The sequence below is a fragment of the Pelophylax lessonae genome, assembly GCF_965119305.1.
Source record: "Pelophylax lessonae genome assembly, chromosome: 12".
Taxonomy (NCBI): domain Eukaryota; kingdom Metazoa; phylum Chordata; class Amphibia; order Anura; family Ranidae; genus Pelophylax; species Pelophylax lessonae.
The window spans coordinates 211,497,997-211,506,222 of record NC_138779.1 but is presented as its reverse complement, the minus strand read 5'-3'; positions in this window follow the sequence as shown (position 1 = coordinate 211,506,222).

The window sequence follows — 8,226 nt, the reverse complement described above, 5'->3', positions numbered from 1 at the left end:
AGGGCCAAAGCGGCTAAACAAAAATCCTAGACTGCTTTAATTGAATGTATTTCTTTAGTGTTTTTATGGGAAAAAAAATTGTATTCACTTCCTGAAATATACCAACCCAACACAGTACAGGACTACAGGGATAACAAGAGTGATAAAAGTGGGTAGACTAGTTGACTAGTTTTTTTTTTTTTTTTACTGATACCAACCTAGCAACAGGGTGGATAAAAATCAAAGACTTTTTTAAAAAATAAAAAATAAAAAAGTGGAAAAGCAAACCCTCCTATCGTTTTCATCCAAGGAAGCTGCCATCTTGGCCTCTGTTTGATCTTCAACTGCCATGATGATGCACAATCATGTGATCAGTTATGACAACAGCCAGTGGATGGTTTGACAGTTTGGTTGAGAGCACAGCCAATGTGATAGATAGCATTTACGGCATTGTTTTTTTAAACTATTAAATTGATGGGTTTACTTCCGCTTTAAGTGTATTTATTATTCCTCTACAATCTCATTTGAAATACGAGTGTTATTAATGCATTTATTCCTCCTTTGAAGCAATACCAGGAGTTAATGATGAGTATGGAACAGCAAAAATGTGGCAATCGGGATCAAAGATGATTTTATTTGATCATAGTAAAAAAAAAAAAAAATTATTACTTCTGCACCATGAGTAGTCTTTCAGTGGAACCTGAGAGTCCTTGAATGTTCAGATCTGGTTACAGCTATTTAGAAAATGAACAAGTTGACTCATGCAGCTTGAGAAACCAAAAATAAATAATAAAAAAATGTATTAAAGATAAAAGCAACAAAAGATAAAATTAAATTTCACTCTGTACATAGTCATATACTAAGGGTAAGTACTGACACCGTGGCCAGTGGTGCAGTGAAGATGACAACTCAAACCTCAACTACCCACTCCGAAACATGGAAAGGCAACGCATTTCAGGGACGAGTCCCCTTTTCTCAAGCCTGACAGCACACTGAGATTGGACTTCCTAATATTGGGGCCGCTGAAAATCAGCCACAGTTAATTAACTTCTAATACGATGTGATAATTCATCAGGACTATAAAAAGAGAAACTGATAAATAAAAATTTACTTTGTGAAAAGCTGTTAGAAGCCCTTAGAGATTAACACTAACTCTAAATAAAAAAAAAAAAAAAATTATAAAACTGAGTGGTAAATTACAGCAAAATTATAATAAAATAAACATATTTTTCTTGGTAGGGTAACTGGATAGGAGACCATTAATATGAAGAGAGGAGGTTATTGGAAGATTGGACAGTTGAAAAATCGTTCATAAATTTTACGTGAGCTATAACAAGAAAAAAATATAAAATAATCAAATAGCTATATAATATTAAAAAAATGTTTTTAAAAACAATAATAAAATAAAGAAATACAAAAAATAAAGTAACTAGGGTATGCAACATTATTCACCATTTAAAACACAATTTTTTGCAAAAAAATAAGTAGTAAATTACAGCAAAATTATAATAAAATAAACTTATTTTTCTTGGTAGGGTAACTGGATAGGAGACCAAAAATAAGAGGAGATGAGGTTATTGGAAGATTGGGCAGTTAAAAATTAGTTCTTAAATTTTAAATTATTCACCATTTAAACAAAAAAACAGTGCATGAAAGAACAAAAGATGGCAGCAGATTGCCAGTAAAGATTATATTCTCTGCTCAGGACAACCAAGAATGAACGAGAGGATACTTCATATCAGAATACTTCCAATTATTACAATTTACTACCCTAGATATTATAAAAATAGATTTTCAATTTTCATTCTGGCCTTTTGGGGGTCATGCTATTTTATATGTTCCTTTTTTGGCATAATCTTGGGAACTATTGCTTATCTGTAAACTCCATGCCAAATAACACAAAATTCTTTTGCTTAAATTGTGAAAATTGTTGCATAGCAAAATAACTATTTTAATTGTATTCATATTATTTATTTTATAATTTTTTTATTTTTATAATTTTTTAAATATCTTTTATGAAAGATTTTTCAAATGTCCAATCTTCCAATAACCTCCCCTCCACTTACTTTAGGTCTCGTATACAGTAATCCTACTAGGAAAAACTTTCATTTTATTGCCACGTCATTGTAATTTATTACTCAGCTTTTTACAAATGTATGTAACTAGACGTTATTGTAATTAGAGTATGATAATTGTTAGGAGCTCGCTAGCAGCTTTTCACAAAAAGTTAATTTTTTACAGTTTCTCTTTTTATAATCCTGGTTTAATATCGCAGCATCATAAGAGTTAATTAATTGTGGCCGATTCTCAGGGGTCCAAATATAATGAAGCGCAATCTCACTGTGCCATCAGGCTTGAGAAAGGGGGACCTGCCACCAAAACACATCTCCTACAACTGTGGTTCTCAACTCTGTGGAGTGAGGGAATGTGATCATCTATTAAAAAAAAAAGGTTGAAAAAAGGGTATTTATAATGTATTTTTATATTTATACAAAAATGTTTTGCCTTTCATTTCTATTGTAAATTGAATGGGTTGTTTTACAAGGTGAGGGTTTACATAAACTTCAACCATAATGTAAGGCTGCCCATAGATGGGTCATTCCTTTTTTTATTAACCAGTGGCCATAGATGGATTGAAATTTGGCCAGCCCCTGCTGAACCAGCTGAATTTCGATCCACCTCTGGCCAGATGTAGGCAAACCTTTCAACTGAACTAATATGCTAAAACAGGAACATACATTTAAAGTGGCCACCTTCCACTGCCTGATATATCTTCAAGCATCCCTGGAGCAACCTCAGAACCAGGGAGCTTTGATATGCAAATATTGATCTTATTCTATTAGGCAAGTGATGGCAAACCTTGGCACCCCAGATGTTTTGAAACTACATTTCCCATGATGCTAATGCACTCTGTGGTGTAGTTGAGCATCATGGGAAATTTAGTTCAAAAACATCTGGGGTGCCAAGGTTCCCCATCACTGTAGGCCAAGGATTGACCTTCCCTCTCATGGCTCCAGAGCATAATTATTGCTTGCTGATACAAACTATCGAAGAGCCTGAGTGGGCTTTTAAAGATATGTACCAACATACCTATATCTTCTAACAACTTTCACTTTAACAACTTGTATCTCTTCTACCTTGTAAAATATACACTATATTTCCAAAAAAGTATTGGGACTCCTACCTTTCCACGCACATGAACTTTAATGGCATCCCAGTCTTAGTCCGTAGGGTTCAATATTGAGTTGGCCCACCCTTTGCAGCTATAACAGCTTCAACTCTTCTGGGAAGGCTGTCCACAAGGTTTAGGAGTGTGTCTATGGGAATGTTTCACCATTCTTCCAGAAGCCCATTTGTGAGGTCAGGCACTAATATTGGACAAGAAGGCCTGGCTCACAGTCTCCGCTCTAATTCATCCCAAAGGTGTTTTATCGGGTTGAGGCCAGGACTCTGTGCAGGCCAGTCAAGTTCCTCCACCCCCAAGCTCTCTCCCCCATGGCTTTATGGACCTTGCCTTGTGCACTGGTCCAAATCTTTTTGTCGAGGGGGGATTATGGTGTGGGGTTGTTTTTCAGGGGTTTGGCTGGGCCCCTTTGTTCCAGTGAAGGGAACTCTTAAGGCTTCAGCATACCAAGACATTTTGGACAATTTAATGCTCCCAACTTTGTGGGAACAGTTTGGGGATGGCCCTTTCTGTTCCATCATGACTGCACACCAGTGCACAAAGCAAGGTCCATAAAGACATGGATGAGCGAGATTGGGGTGGAGGAAGTCTTAACCTCAACCCAATAGAACACCTTTGGGATGAATTAGAGCGGAGCTTGCGAGCCAGGCCTTGTTGTCCAACATCAGTGCCTGACCTCACAAATGTGCTTCTGTAAGAATGGTTAAACATTTCCATAGACACTCCTAAACCTTGTGGACAGCCTTCCTAGAAGAGTTGAAGCTGTTATAGCTGCAAAGGGTGGGCCAACTCAATATTGAACCCTACGGACTTAGACTGTGGGATGCCATTAAAGTTCATGTGCGTGTAAAGGCAGGCGTCCCAATACTTTTGGTATTATAGTATGTGTGTGTGTGTGTGTGTGTGTGTGTGTATGTGTATGTATATGTATATATATATATATATATATATATACTGTGTATATATATATATATATATATATATATATATATATATATATACTGTATATATTTATATATATAGTATAAATATATATATATGTATTGTAAATATGTATGATATATATACTGTATTTTCTGGCGTATAAGACTACTTTTGAACCTCAAAAAAATCCCCCAAAAATGGGAGGTCGTCTTATACGCCGAGTATAATATCTCCAAGGTAACCTAAGTATAAGTATTACCAGTAGATCATGTAATAGTGGAGTCGTCTTATACGCCCAGTCGTCTTATACGCCGGAAAATATGGTATATGTATTGTAAATATGTATGATATATATATATGCCATTAAATTATATATATATATATATATATATATATATATATATATATATATATATATATATATATATATGCCATTAAAGTTCATGTGCGTGAAAAGGCAGGCTTACCAATACTTTTGGTAATATAGTGTCAATTTTACAAGGTAGAAGAAATACAAGTTGTAAAAGTAGAAGATAAAAGTTAAAGTAAAAGAAGAGTTTAAAGTTTAAAAAGTTAAATAGAAGATGAGATACAAATTTTAAAAGTTAAAGCAGAAGATGAAAAAAAGGATTTTATAAGTTGATGTGCGTGTAAAGGAAGATTCCAATTTTGGTAATATCTCTTTCCTCCTTTTACAAACTATCATTCATTTCCACTTCAAATGGCAATTTTTTTTATTACATCTTAAAAGTTGGTACTATCGCTGTTGTGAAATGACTTTTACATACCACAAAAAAATTGTTGAACAACAAGAAAAAGTAAAGGCAGATAAAACCATAAAGGATCTAATAGACTTAACCTCTTAGAGAGAACTTTTGTAAATAAAATAAAAATTGCACTTTGGATGGAAAATTTTAACAGATAAAGCACGGTTGGTGAAATGAACACATGAATTTAGTGAGCTGATGCCAGAGATGGTAACGCAAAGGTTTCTCTGCAGTTGTTATTGTCTTTGCCCCTCCCACAGATAAAATGTTAGCAAATTTACTTATCTGCCCCCCAGCTTCCATGGTGCAGAGTCTGGTGCCATAATCCCTCTGCCAACATCCAAGGGAATGCAGAGTATCCCAAATCTCATGAGAAGGTGCTCCAGCACAGTGCAGGGGAGGTTTTGAATACTCAACATACCCTGAGATTTTGCCAGAAGGATCACCTTCACCTAGAACAGTGGTTCTCAACTCCGGGCCTCGGGACCCACTAACAGGCCAGGTTTGCAAGATAACTGAAATACATAGTTACATAGTTACATAGTAGGTGAGGTTGAATAAAGACAATAGTCCATCCAGTTCAACCTGTGTAGGTGTGTATGGCCGTAATCATCTCTCATACCCCTGAATGTTCTGATCCTTGAGATGTACGTCTAAGAGTCTTTTGAAAGCCACCAAACTTCCCGCAGAAACCACCTCTTGTGGTAGAGAATTCCACAATCTTGTAGCCCTAACAGTAAAGAACCCCCCACGTTGCCTGAGGTTAAAATGCTTCTCCTCTAATCGCATTGTATGCCCTTGAGTCCTCATGCAATCCCTTCGGCTGAACAGCTTTTTTTCTAAGCTGAGATCCCCATTGAGATATTTAAAAATTGCTATCATGTCCCCCCTCAGTCGTCTCTTCTCCAGGGAGAATAAATCAAGCGATTGCAGACATCACAGGTGATATATTTTGCTGCTCAGTGATTGCAGTATTCTAGTCTGCATCTCCCTAAGGTGATACTTAAAATCCTGAAAAATAGTGGGTCCTGAGGACCCGAGTTGAGAACCACTGACCTAGAAGGTGCAACAGGCAGAAGTTGGGTGGGATAGGCAAATTAACCAACCGATTTCCCTACAGGTTTTTTTTTTTTTTTTAAAGCTGCTTTTAATATTAAGGGAGGGGCAGTAATATTTTTAGCAGACCTTGCGTTTTCACTGCAAAGTGACAGCAGCTAGGATGGTTCAACAGTTATTTTTGCAACCAAAAATGTTTGTTTTTCTTGCCAGTGGCACCATGTGAGTGCCTATATAGGTGCGTTATAAAATGATTGTTGACAGCGGTTTAATACACAACAATCTCTCAATGAGTGTCAGTTGTAACAATATTTTTAATATCCTAAATCAAGCAACAGCAATGAAGGGTGGAATCAGACTGCATTATAAGGGAGCAAGAATTCTTACCAGTAATATGTTGCATAAGTCTAAGTTTAAACTTCTACATTTTGAAGTATCGTCAAGCGGGATCCCAGTTTCACACAGAGGAAAAAATGGTTCCTTCACCAGTAACTAGCATGCTTTAATTTTTATTGAGTTGACCAAGATCTTCAAACTGCTACATATAGATTTGTGGGTTCTATGAGTACCTCTAACAAGAACTTTTAGAGATCCTTCAAAAATGTCACTGCAGAATAGAAAGAAAGAAAGAAAGAAAGAAAGAAAGAAAGAAAGAAAGAAAGAAAGAAAGAAAGAAAGAAAGAAAGAAAGAAAGAAAGAAAATGATCAAGGAATAGAAAGGGGTTCCAAAAAAGAAAGCACTTCTGGGCTCAGGGTGATCAGAACAGTAAATTCCATCCAATCAAATTACAAGAAATGGTGACATCACTAAGAGATAATGAATGTCCATTGGTTGTCTCAGTTTGCCTAATTTTACTATTTTCTTATTAATGACAGAGCTACATTTAAAAAAAAAATGCTTGTATGTAACAGTTGGAGGTAAAGGGGTTCTAAAGCCTGAGGCCGGGTTCACACTTGCTGCAGCCGCGGCTCACAGCCGGGGGTCCGGTGCATTCCAGTTCTCTGTTTTAGGTGTGAATCAGGTCAGAATTTTTGCCTCAATTCGGAGCTGAAACGGAGCAAAAGATGCACAGGACCCTTTTCCAGTGTGGACCCCGGAGCTGTGTGAACCGGCTGCATTAAGAGCCAGTCACAGTCTCCTTGTCTCAGCACTGCCCTTTAATACCTGACCATTTGCTTAGAGACATGCTCTGATCTTAGAACCTCAGTTTAACCACTTTACCGCTGCTCACTAGAGCTCTACTGCGGCAAAGTGGCTCGATAACGTCTGGCGACGTAGACCTACGTCGCCAGACATTCCCCTCTCTAGGCGGCGCGCGCGCGCCGCCGCAGGCTCGCTCCCGCTGTATTCAGTCACAGCGGGAGTCGGGCCAGGGGAAGAGCAGTGGTGATCACCGCCGCTCTTCCCCGATCGTCAGGGAATCGAGTGTGGAGATCCGCCCGCTTGTGTAAACAAAGCGGGCGGATCTCCTAAGTGACAGGCAGGGTCAGATTTCAGGGTTCAGCATAGCTGAACCTGTGATCTGTCCCTGTGTCACTCAGTCCCCTCCCCCCACACACGTTAGTAAGCACCAGGCATACATTAAACCCCTTGATCACCAATAAAAATTAACCCCTTCCCTGCCAGTGTCATTTTTACAGTAACAGTGCATATTTATAGCACTGATTACTGCAGTAATGTCACTGGTACCCCCAAAAGTGTCAAAAATGTCAGTCAAGGGTCTGATCTGTCCACCGCAATGTCGCAATCCTGCAAAAAAATCGCAGATCGCCGCCATTACTCGTTAAAAAAAAAACAACAAAAATTACAGAAATCCTTCCCTTGGTTAGTAAACGCAATAACTTTTGCGCAAACCAATCAAAATACGCTTATTGCAATTTTTTTTACCAAAAATATGTAGCAGAAAACAAATTGGCCAAAAATGTTAAAAATTTTGATGTTTACATTTTTTTTTGGGGGGGGGGGGGATTTCATATAAAAAAAATGTGAAAAATATTGTTATTTTTTCACAATTGTCGCTCTTTTTTTGTTTATAGCGCAAAAAGTAAAAATTGCACAGGTGATCAAATACCACCAAAAGAAAGCTCTGTTTGTGGGAAAAAAAGGACGTAAATTTCGTTTGGGTACGGCGTTGCATGACCGCGCAATTGTCAGTTAAATTCGCACAGTCCCAAATCGCAAAAAGTGGCCCAGACGTAAGACAGCAAAATCCTCCGGTGGTAAAGTGGTTAAAGTGACTCCACAGATTATGTAAATTTACCACCTGTCTATGCTGTAACATTAGTCCTATGCATTGCATTTCCTTTCTAGCGCCC